The sequence below is a fragment of the Pholcus phalangioides genome, unplaced genomic scaffold (assembly GCF_987345545.1).
Source record: "Pholcus phalangioides strain wild (caught in Gottingen) unplaced genomic scaffold, Ppha-v1.0 ptg000011l_1, whole genome shotgun sequence".
In the NCBI taxonomy this organism is placed as follows: domain Eukaryota; kingdom Metazoa; phylum Arthropoda; class Arachnida; order Araneae; family Pholcidae; genus Pholcus; species Pholcus phalangioides.
This window is the reverse complement of record NW_028301604.1, coordinates 57,797,799-57,810,325: the sequence shown is the minus strand read 5'-3', so window position 1 is coordinate 57,810,325 and position 12,527 is coordinate 57,797,799. Positions and strand designations below refer to the sequence as shown.

The window sequence follows — 12,527 nt, the reverse complement described above, 5'->3', positions numbered from 1 at the left end:
CTCCTGGACATTCTTCCCTCTACAGCATTTTCCCCTCTTCTCCCCGTCCTACACGCTGCACTGGAAAAATTCTGATTGTATTAGAATTTCTTTCACGGTGGCGGGAGGGTATATGTTATGGTAAATTGGAAAAATTTAAAAAATTATGAACACATATATGAATAACATGTGTATTTATTAAAAATTTAAAATATTGGTATGTATTGTTGCATTACATATATGTGGAAGGACATTATGTCCACACACACACACACACATATACATATATATAAAGTATATGTAGGTGAAGTTGAAGAAAAGTGTGGCTATTATTATATTTTTTTATGGCATATTCCACGGAAGTTGTAGGAAAGTGTTATTATTATTGTTATAATTATTACTATTATAGTAGTCACACATAAAAATAATATTATTAAAATTCCCTATCAAAATCTGTGTCCCACACTAAAGAACACTACACGTACACTCATTAATGGTATTAATTAGTGCGTTGCAGTCTATGACCACGTGCAAAAATTAAATCCTCAATTTTTCACCCCTTTAACTCTGTTCCCCAACGCCGTGAGTAGTACCAAAAGATGAGAAAAATTCAAAGAACCGAAATCTCAAATTAATTGACCCATAATTTCAACGGGAATTCAAAATCTTGCAAAAATTCGAAATTTTGTCCCCAAACATGTTCGAACACGATTCTTTAGCACACAGGTGAGTCATCCTAAAGCAGCCATGTTTCCCGCCTTTCGCTCTCAGGAGAAGAAGGGGCGTGGCTAAAGTTACGAACTGTCAATCAAGACTGCCACAGGGTGGTCAGCTGAGAGCGAAAGGCGGTAAACGTGGCTGCTTTAGGATGACTCGCCTGTGTGCTAAAGAATCGTGTTCGAACATGCTTGTGGTCAAAATTTCGAATTTTTGCAAAGTCACAAAAATCAAGAACTTCAATTCCAGATACCTCAGCGGATTTTCATTCAGTTGTTGCGCGGTAAATATTTTTCATAAAAATGGCGAAAAGCGCTGATTTTACTAATTGGCATTTTTTTGTTTGGGAACCGTATAAAAATTTTATATTTTGATTTTCTGCGGAGGGAGCCTCAACTATCACAGAACAATTTTCTGTTTTCTTCTTACTTTACTTGAATTTAAAAATGAGACGCAGTGTACATTCTCTCGTTCACTTTTGATGGAAGTTTCCGTTTACAATATGGGCCTACAAGTTCCTTTTTTCATTCTATATTTTCGTCGAGCTACTGTGTGTGTGTGTGTGTGTGTGTGTGAGTGAGAGAGAGAGAGAGAGAAAACACATTGACTACACATATGAAATATATACATCCGCTAGTTTTCAAAAATTACCATTTAGAAAAAAATCGTCCAAAAAAAAAAAAATATATATATATATATATATATACATACATAGGAAAAATTTTATCATCTTAATATTAGGTTTGTGTAAAAATCAATGCGAATAACACGGAAATAACCCTATTTGGATTCTTTTCTAAACAAGTCCATCTCAAGTTACTCGTTCGTGTATGGGAAAAAATAACTGTGGTGCGATGAAAATGGTCAAGTGAGTAAATAGTACAAAAGAAAAGAATTAAGGTTATCTAAGAAATTAAAAATAATGTAATGAATTTAAAAAAAATTTTAATAACTCTGAAAAAACATTTTCCTTTTAAAAGAACCTGAATAATTAGTCTAATAATCACCTGTTTTAGGATGTGATTTCTGGTAAAAAGAAGTTTGTACATATCAGCTCATCTCAAATTACATTAAATTTTCTCAAGCTGTTTTTTGCTTATTTTTCTAGTTGAATTTCAAAAATAGATCGCAGTTTTAAAAACGTGAGAGAATGGAGAAAAATTATTTAGAAAAAAGGCGATCGAGAAAAGCACACACCTTAGTAGATTAACTAAGAGCATATGAAAATCCAAAATCAGCACTTGCTGAACAGGCAAAAGATTAATATGCATTATACGTGGAAAAGAATCTTTGAAGATTAATGGCTAAAGTCTTTAACAGTTTACCACTTCAAACCGATAAAAATAAAATGAAAACAGGTTTTACGATGGATTTTGTTTTCTATAAAAATCCTGGAAACATTCTTCTCATTGCTGTCAGTTTTGACATATCTCACGAGAAGATTACTGACGACTTTATTTGAAATTATGAAGTTGGCTTTGATTATTACTTCAGGTTCTCATCAATTATTTTCATAACTATTTTCGCTTTACTTTTTTTCCGTAGTAAACAGTTGATGAATTGCTTCTCGAGAATATACATAATATTTTATTTAAAATACCCAATAAATATTCTTTTCTTCAAAATAATAACACACTCTACGATTTACCAAAAATAATCCTTTTCTTCTATACCACACTTTTTAACAATTGTTAAGAATATAATGTACAGAAAGAACAGAAAACACGCGAGATATCAAAGTTGTACCGTATTTAACGTGCATAAAGGAACCCCTTTTTGCCACAAATTGTGTCCCAAAGTGAGGGATGGGGGTTCTTATATACACGAATAGCAACAAATAACAAATTATAAAATTCCTTGCAATTTACGATGAGGGTGACTCTGATTATGCTAATGAACTGGTTGATGTAGCTGATTGTGTTGTATCATCTGAGAGGGATGAGGAATTTAGTAGGGTCCATGATGAATAAAAAATATAATCTTTGTGTGCGATGAAAATTTGTTTTCCAAATTTCAAGCCCAAAAATCAGGGGGTTCCTTATACATGCTTTTATACAAAAGCCTTCTAAATTCAAGTCTTTAATGCTAAAAATGAGAGGATAGTGAGAGGATATCACCAATAATAAGACGACATCACCAATTATTATTTGAGATTTTCATTATTCAGGCGAGCTACGATTATAACTCAGTTATAGTTGTAGTTAGTAATATGTATGCTATACTAATGATTTCACATCTTTATATCATATCCTACTGCATTTTTGAGCAGTTTGTACAAGGTGTCCGCACATATGTTTTGCAATTGTTAATTTTTTAACTGTACCTTTGAAGGAAACTTTTTATGAAAACTATTTTCCGAAAGTTGTCAGACATCTCATCATAAAAGCCGTTTGAGTCAAAACATTTCTTTGACGTTTTCAACAACTTATTTCTCAAAAAGTTAAGAACGTACTATTTCTTTTATATAATTTCCGGGTCCTTTAAAAATCATATCCAGTAAAATTATATTATTCTTGTTAAACCAAGTAAACCCAGTCTCTTAAATCCAGCAACTACCAAGCCAGTGACTAAAATGAGTCACGTTATATTTAACTAATTGAAATTGAAGTACATTTTTTCACTGAGCAATGAGGTTCATACACAAAATACTTAGGGGAAGCGACAAGTATTTTTGACTTATTTATATTTTTAATCAGGAGCACACCAACAACCTCTAATATTATGCCATTAAATAAAATCTCAAAAAAATATTTTGGCTAGTAGGTATGAATTTTCGTAAGGCTCTCAAAATCTGGATGCAATGATGCATTTTCTGACTAGTAATTTCCCTGAAATATACAGAATTCTACGTTTCATAACTCAAAACCCATGTGTCAAAATGTTGTCCGAGTATAGGCAGTACCTGCATAATGCTGATCAAAATTGAATAACTCACGTATACCAATGAGGAATAAAAACCATGCAAATGATTATTATGGAGTCAGTATGAATGAAAGAAAATGAAATTGAAAAGAGATGAAAGACCTCCATGGATAAACTTGATTAAATAGAAATGTTATTGTGTTATAGCTTAAATTTAAAACACTGCCGCATAAAGGGACTGCGAAAAAATTCTCAGAAGCGAGCTGTTTTCTTGTAAGTCGAGAGAAAAAATGTTTTCAAAAGATTTGATACATGACTTGAAATTATATTTTGGCATATCCATTCAGTTTTCAGCTAAACTCAATAACTTCTTTAAATAATGAATGAAAGTGAGATTGAAAATTGAAACCTGCATCGTCTAATAGTTCGCTCTTTCTAAAAGCAGTCTGAGACAAAATTGAAAACCGTGATAAATGATATTAATTATGAAAAAACTGTAGAGTTTTGGTTTTCTTCACACGTTTGTGGTTTCTTTTAATTTAAAATCTTTTCAAAGACTCGCATTATTTACTTTCTCACGTTTTATATAAAGTGAGATTACGAATCAAATCTAAATTACTGGAATGAAACGTGATTGAAATGTTGAAAAACTTTTGCACACCATGCAAAAAATCAACTTTTATTTATGCATACACACATATGATAAGTACATTTCATTTCATACCGTACACCGCCCAGGCATACGATAAGTATAGTACATGGATAAGTAAAATGTATGTAATGAACATGGAGGTGTGCTTATCATAATTTTAAAAGTGACATATAGATCAGTGATTCTTGCTGTCCGTAGCGTGTATACGGGATATTTGCATACCTGGATATTTCGTATGATTCGATGTTATTTACACTGCTCTTGTACTACGTGGTGCTGACATAACTATTTAAACATGTTAACGATCATGGTCGGTTAAGCATTAGTTTAGTCTCGAAAAAGTTTAGCGGGAAATAGTTCTCTTGCCTGCTCTAAGTTTTGACGTCAAATTGATAGAGTTTTTGGGATGAACTGCGCACACTCACACAACGCTGGTTGCAATACGTCTGAGTTCTCTGTGTCACAATCAGCTTCGCAATTATATTGCCCAGCTGAATGAAGGAAATTCAATCGAAAAAAAGCAACGACATGAAAATCTCTCCCTGTTAAAACCACCCAAGAATGTATCAAAAACTAAACAATAAAAATTTCATTTCCCTGAAACTGGTCTCGGATAAACTCGGATAAAAAATTAAGGATAATGACAGTTTTTACGGAATCCGTCTCGAAACCGCAACAGTGATTGAGGTATAGAAAAAGCTTAATATTGGAAATAAAAGTAACGAGATATTGTTAAATAATCCCAGAAAAAAACAAGCGAAAAAGAAATTTGAAGAGCAATGAATGATATATGGATTTTATATGATAAACACACACATATATTTTCATAAATTCAAATGTGTTAAATACAGTAAAACAACGGGCACTAACGGGACCGTGAAATGTGGCCACTATTGAGAGCTGGTCGTTATGGGGAGTGGTAGTATTATTTCTGGGAAAAAAACAACTTATATAAAATTTTCGAACTATGTGTATATATATATATACGTATATATATATAGCATGTCAATCCATTCTGTAACTGATTACGATAGTTATATAATTGTTATTATTTAAATGTGATTATATTTTGATAAAATTATAATGATTGATCAATCGATCTGCAGCACTATTATGATATAGCGCTGCACTATCATAATATATAATGATACTAATAATATCATAATAATACATCCTAAAATTCAGGCTTGTGGTGCTCAGGTACTAGAACACAACAAGCGGGACAAACCGATATGGACCAAGACGGTGTACTAGTAACAGCAAATAGGTCTTTGTTCACACTGGTCCTTTAACTTAGACCTTCTTTCTAGGGCGTTCGAAAGTAAGCATAATTTATTTTTCTATAAAGTTCGGGGAGCAAGAAACTCTTTTAAAAATCAGCTTGAAAATTATTTTTTCACATCGCGATATGCCTATTTTTTCCCGACTTCGTGTCCAAAGTGGCCGTTGTTCGGAGGTAGCCGTTAGATGAGGTTGTATTACTGTATATGTAGCACAGCACCCCGAATAAGATTATTCAACTGTTTCCCAAATCTCTACGAGCTTACAATTCCAGTAATAAAATTCGAAGGTCTGGAGAGCTAGGAAAACCACATAACAGTCTTTCGAGTATGTCCCTAATGCAGAGCCACATTTAGTGGTGTGTGACAGGTGCGGTCGCACCGGCCCCACGTTCTGCCCACCCCCCTACTTACAGTAATAATAATTTCTTTTATTTTATTTGAATTTTCATCAATTTTTAAATCTGTATTTTCACTAGTCGTTCACTAACGTTGCGAAAAGTGATCTGCCGTGCAACCTAAATGCATCCATTCCGTTTTAATCACCATCAAAGTCTGAGTATGACAATTTAAGAAACTTGGGGTCCTTCGGTACTTGCGAAGATTCAACTTCAAGAAAATACCAAAGAAAATTACAAACCGGGAGTAATCAATTCATTTGATTGGTTTGGTTTAATTAAAATTGATTTGCTCAGAAAGCATTGAGGAATCCGAGATGAAACTGGTGAGAATACATGACACTAAACTAGAAATGCCACAAAGTGTTTACGTAGAATGCCAAAAAATATAACCTAAATGACGACATAGCAGTAGCGTGTGCTGTAGTTATAAATCGTATTGCTAGACCTTATTGGATCGGAAATTCCTTCCTCGATTTGCCAAGTGGCATCTGTCTTTGTGGAATGGTTCGCTTTTGTATGTAATCCTACTCATAGTTTCTTGCAATTTTTAAGATGATTGAAAAAAATGCGTGCGTGTAATTATTTTTCCTAGGGTTACCTAATAAATATCGTTGAAAGACGATATTGTACGAAATTCTGAAGAAATAAAATTGTCGTGGACTGCCTGATAGCAAATAATATCATAATATTTGGGAATGAATCATGAATTTTGCAAAATTTTTACCTTGCATGTTCACACATTTTGAAATTCGTACCTTCAGCATAACAATGTTTCGATGCACAAAACTTTTTCTGTACGACGGTTTTTGGCGAAGAATAAAATAGTACTAGTGTTCTACTCACCCTACTTGCCAGATATCGGTCAGTGACTTTTTGTATTCCCACGGACAAAGAAGGCTCTCAGACGAAAGCGATTCAGTGATGCGGATGAAAAGAAATTCGAAACGTGATTTGAACGGTATTCCGGATCAAGGGTTTCAGGACATTTTCGAACAGGAGTAAAAACATTAGAACAAGTGTACTGACGCGGTAGGGATAATACTTAGAATTTTAAAAAAAATTCGAGTTCATTTCAACTTCTTAAAAAAGGAATTCTGGTATTTTTTCCTGATCGTACGTATAAAAAGCACATTGATATTTCCTCATCCTCCTCTCCTCCTTACGAGGAGATGGTTTTGCGAATGTTTGGACTTCTAAAAGGCACAAAACCTTCCCAAAGAAAGTTAGTCATGAACTTTAATCTCTTGTGAGTACAACTATGAAAGCGTATCTACTTTGTCTCCAAGAGAATGTCGAAAGCGTTTCAGTAAGTGTTTCTGACTGAAAAACTATTATGGTCTAAAGGAAATCCAAACAGAGACCAACAATAAAAAAGAATTTAAGAGCGTTTATTTTCTCCTCTTCTTTCGGGAAACACCAACTTCTTACATGTTCGGCAACGTTTCGCTTCTGCAGCATCAGGCACTTGTGAACAGCAACTCTGACAACGGCTGAGACGCCAAATCTATTTCCCGGAGGACTCTTTGAGAACTGAAGTAAGAGGCTCGGTCGAGCGCTGCTCTCTGCTTTTATTAGCCTTTTGGAGGACGTGATCCACCGAAGGCTTCAATTTTACAGTGACGTCGAATGAAGGAAACTCTAAACGGAACTCGTGAAACTCGCGAAATAAGTGTTCCTCTGTCCCCAGCCCAGTGTTTGTTTTCTTATTTCGGTTCTATCTCGTAGTTTTTGAACAAAGTTTTTTCTCCCGGTTATTTAGAGAATCAGTTGTTATTGTCAAGGATTTTATATTAACGGAACTTCTTTCGACTCACTTCTTTTTTTGTTCTATTTCTATTTATTCTTCAGTGATTGCAAGCTGCTAAAGATATCATGTTTTGTCGAACCGAAGAAAAAGAAAAAAACCTAATCCTTATTATTGCTCGTAGCTAGGCAAAAGTATCACTTTTATCGAAATGTTTGTGAAAGACATGCAAAAATTTCTTTGTTCTCGAACCAATACGAGAATAACGCAAGAAGATCAAGTAGACAAAAATACGAAGTGAATTTTAAAAACTTTTGCCTAAACATTTTCCATTCAACAAATTTCGGAGACACTATTCTTTCTACTACTATTCTTTTGATAATTTTTGCTGCATCGCGATCATTTTATTCATACGAGAGCAAATACACCGGGACCTTATCAGTTTATAGCCGATTCCGGAATTTCTACTAGCGCCATCTCCCTTCCCCATGTGGAACTTGTATCTGTGTCAAAAAAGATTTTTAAGAGAATGTAGTGGGTATCGAACTCGCGAAACCTTCGAACATCCGGATGATGGTATAGACGGAGAATATCTCATCACTTAAGCTACCATGCTCAACGCAATCTCTTGTACAAATATTTTTATTATAATACGGTATTTATCCTACCTCGTAGTAGCAGTTCATTTCACTGACCGTAAATATTCAAAATCCAGCTGTGATTCAATATATATTTTTATCTGGAATTTTTTTTTTTTCAAATGTTATCGGACGTCACTATATAAGCCATTGAGGTGATAGCATTTACAAATTTACCAAAATTAAATTTTATATTGTCTTGGATTGTATTTGTCATACTTAGTACAAACAAATCCATGAACTGACATATAAAATAATAACAAATTCATTCTCTTATCATCCCAAATTGACAGAGTCATGATGTACTGAATTTTATGAAATTTAGGTATATTCTTTGTTTGAAAAACAATGATTCTCGCCTAGCTTCAAGGAGCCGTATAAAGTCTATATATAATGTAAATATCCAATAAAAATCTCTTAATATTTCATTTAATTAAGTAACATTAGAAGAAAAATTGCTTGTCTTCGGAATAATTTTATGTACGATACCCCCCTGCCCCCATTTCTCACTAACAAAGGTGATTCAGCTTAGATTAGCTATAACTAGGTTAGTTTTGGACGTAGGATAATAGATATTTTGGTTTAACCCTTTCACTACCACAGTATGAAAAAATGAAATAGTTATCATACAAATTTTTGGTAGGTCATTTTTGTTCTAATTAATTACTAAAAACTAAAGAAAAAGTTTTTTCAAAAACATTATCTAGTACATAATGAATTAATTAAACTTCTACTTGAAAGTTTTGTCCATACTATACGCTTGCAATAAAAACAAAAATTCCAATTCAAATATGTTGAATAACGCACAATAATAAATATTTATTTGTTTCACAACAAAAAAAGCCATTAATTTGTTTCATACATTTGTTAGGGAATATTTTGTGAAAGTAATGTTTTACTGCATCATACAAAAGTGTGATTAAGCAAATACTTTTACACAGAGGCGAATTTTATTAATTAACATATTTAAAAAACTAGTTGTCCCACACTTGTGCTGTCATCTAGTAATCGTGAAGGCCTTTATACTTCAAAATACCAACACGCAACAATGTATGTTACGAGGGTTGAAAGTTAGTGGTACCTTAAAGTACCGTATGTAGCGAAATGGCTGACATGTCAGAACAATAACATTTCACTCGTTAGTAACTTATAGGACCTAGGGGTCGAATACAAAATTAAATTTCATAGTTTTTCAGGAATATTTTTTTCACTTCAACGGCTTTTAGGGTGATGTTTGAAAACATCTGAAAAGACCAGTTTAGTTTTTGATGTTAAAGTTTTGGATTTTTATTATTTAACATGTTGTGCAGATTTTTTTTTATTTATACATCATCTATAGAACACGAAAATTTTCTTAGAATTTAAATTTTGTGTGACTTAAGAAATGATTTTTTTCTACTTGAATGGCATTCAAGATGACGGGTGACAACATTGGAGAAATACTATTATTTGTAATTGAAAGTTTCTTCTAAAACTAACGGTTAAGAAATTATCTGGACAATCTGTATATGAATGAGCTTTGTAAAAATTAAGAAACCGATTTTGCATATGTCAATAACCAATTCAATCTTTGAAATTCAAAAAATTTTGGAAGATTTCAATTTTATACAGTTCATTAGTATTTAAAGAGAAGTATTAATTCATATTGAACATGCATATAACAATACATATATTAATAATTAAGATCACGTGTTCGAAATAAAAAAAATTTCCAAGGGTGAAACTGAAAATTATGCGGGAAATAACTGAATAGACTATATGTACGTTAGAGAGATATTATGACTAAAACAGCACTCCACATACTCTCTTGGGACGATAAGATTCCATCTGTTTTCATAGCAATTGATTGGTTCTGAAAACAGGTAGCAGGTGGTCAGTCGAGAAGTTCGATGATGGTCAGTACCACGAAACGAATGAGTTAGAAAGAAAACTTATTCTCATTGGTATTCCAAACATTGTGTTATTCGGAAGAATTGGTTTCCGCAAAGAATCGAAAAATAAAGGCTGAACTAGAAGCAAACTTTTCTTATTTGTGTCCTAAAAATAAAAGAATGTTGATGACTGAGATAAAAACGTAGTTTTATCTGATAATAAGTATTTACATTGTATCATTTCTATTCAAGTTCTTGTATATGCTAGCACAATAATCAAAATATGCGTTTCTCACAAAAATAGAACCCAATAACGATCTATATAAAATTTATATTAACTTCTCTGTCTATTTTTTCACATTTTAATTAACTCTCAATGGTTCACCCCATGCAAATGCATTGAATTTTTGTTTAGAAAATACGATGTAAATTGTCTGCTGTTAGCATATTTTTAATTGAAACTGTACATCAAAGCCATAATTTAATTAATTAAAGGGTATTTTTAATTAGTTAAAATAGTTAATTAAGGGTAAAATATACAGTTTGCCTTGATTTTAATGTTATCTATAAACAGATAAAATTTTGCTTAGCAAAACTGAGTAGCTTTTATTTTGAATCTTATTTTGATGCCCCTAAATTTGGTGTGATTTTATAAATCTGTGAACACTAAAATTTCAGCAGCTCCCAAAAAAAACGCCAACAACGAATTAACATTTCTAGATAAAAAAGTAGTGTATTTACTTAGCCGTATTTTGTACTGAAATGACACTATAAGACACACATGCTCAACTCATGGCCCAAGGGCCAAATGTGCCCCCCCCCCGGAATCATAGATTTTTTTTTGGACCCTTAATATATATCGTAGCTTTTAGTTATTTTTACTTTATTCTACTAATTATAAATGCCTTTTTAGTGCCTATTTTAGGCATTTTTAGTGCCTTTTGCCTGCCTATTTCGATCATTTTTAGTGCCTAAGCTTCCGGACTCTATTTATGGCTATTCATATTTTTTAGAAAAATCATTTTTTTAATGTGACAGTAGGTTCATTTTTTACAAATTCATGAATATAAACTTGCTTTTATTACATACGTGGTTATCTACTGAAAACAATTTCTAAGATTGCATTTGAATAATAAATGATGTTATATAATTTTAAATGTGCTGCATTTCGCTAGAGGGAACATGTCACAAAGAATCGCGAATTTCACTTATCTTTTCCGGATTCAATCTAACTCGAACAAAGTGTCAGTGTTCCAAGCTTGACGAAATTTAATCCCTGCCCCATGAAAGCAAATGTTATTGAAAGTATCCATCACTGGCTTACTTATCAAAGTGATAAATATTTAATCCTCTTATGCTGAAAGCGCACGTGCCGTTACTTGGAAATTTTAACTCTCGATAAGTCTTCTAGTTTTGCTTATGGGGAGCTCGATAAATGGAAAAGGTAGACTTCCCAAAGATTTTATGAGAGATTAACCAACCTAAAAATGAAATGTAATCAATACAGTCATAATACACCACGAATAATATGTTTTTTTTTCTTTTTCGTACCCATTTTTAAGCTCTTGTGTTTTGCTGCCTTTCAAAATTTAATCATTTTCTTACATTTTGTTTTATAAGAAAGTGTATAGGTTTCGGTAAATGTGATAAATACGGTTATTATGCATACTTATCAAGCATTTTGGTAAGTTTGATAGATTTCCCTAAATTTATCACGTTTACCGGTGTTTATGCATAACACCCAAGCGTCGTTGATAAATTTAATAAACCTCACAAAAATTATCATTTTCACCGGATTACATTATGCATAATGTAATCCGGTCATTATATAATATATGTCATTATATTCGTATTAATATTATATAAACACCAATATATATTGCATTTGTTGTGAATGATTAACATTTGAAAATATTTGATAAAATTTCGATTAATCAGTTAAAATTTTTTGATTAACCAGCTAAATATTTTAATCGATTCCTATCCCTAATTTTTACAAAATAGGATTTACAAATTCAAAAAGAGCCATTACATTTAATATGATGTAAAACAAAAGCAAATTTCTACCGGTGATATAGAGGAATTCGGGAGGGTTCTTTAGAAAATGTAGATGGTTGCCAAAACAGTCTTGAGTTGTTACTCCAGGAATACTTTCTTTAGAGAGGAAAATAATTCTCATTCACAACACAACACAATGTATTATACATTGTCTTTTCATACATCGGAAGTTGATGAGTGGTTAAGAAAGGAAGTTCGTTTCTCTCCAGGTTACATTGTTCACATTCAACGCGAATATCTTTGAGATGTTTCTAATAAAAACACTACTGTTTCTATCAGTGCCGCCCTTACCAGACATGGGACCCGGTGCGAGAATAACGGCGGG

At 32.6% G+C, this 12,527-nt stretch overlaps 1 protein-coding gene and 1 long non-coding RNA gene across 2 annotated transcripts in view; one reads left to right on the top strand and one right to left on the bottom strand.

The window, feature by feature from the left end:
• The window catches only part of LOC149080624 (innexin unc-9-like), a 101,709-nt gene that overhangs the window by 67,702 nt on the left and 21,480 nt on the right, over positions 1–12,527 (top strand). The gene's annotated exons all lie outside the window — the stretch shown is intronic.
• Positions 1–12,527, bottom strand: part of LOC149080625 (uncharacterized) — a 54,475-nt gene that overhangs the window by 36,906 nt on the left and 5,042 nt on the right. The gene's annotated exons all lie outside the window — the stretch shown is intronic.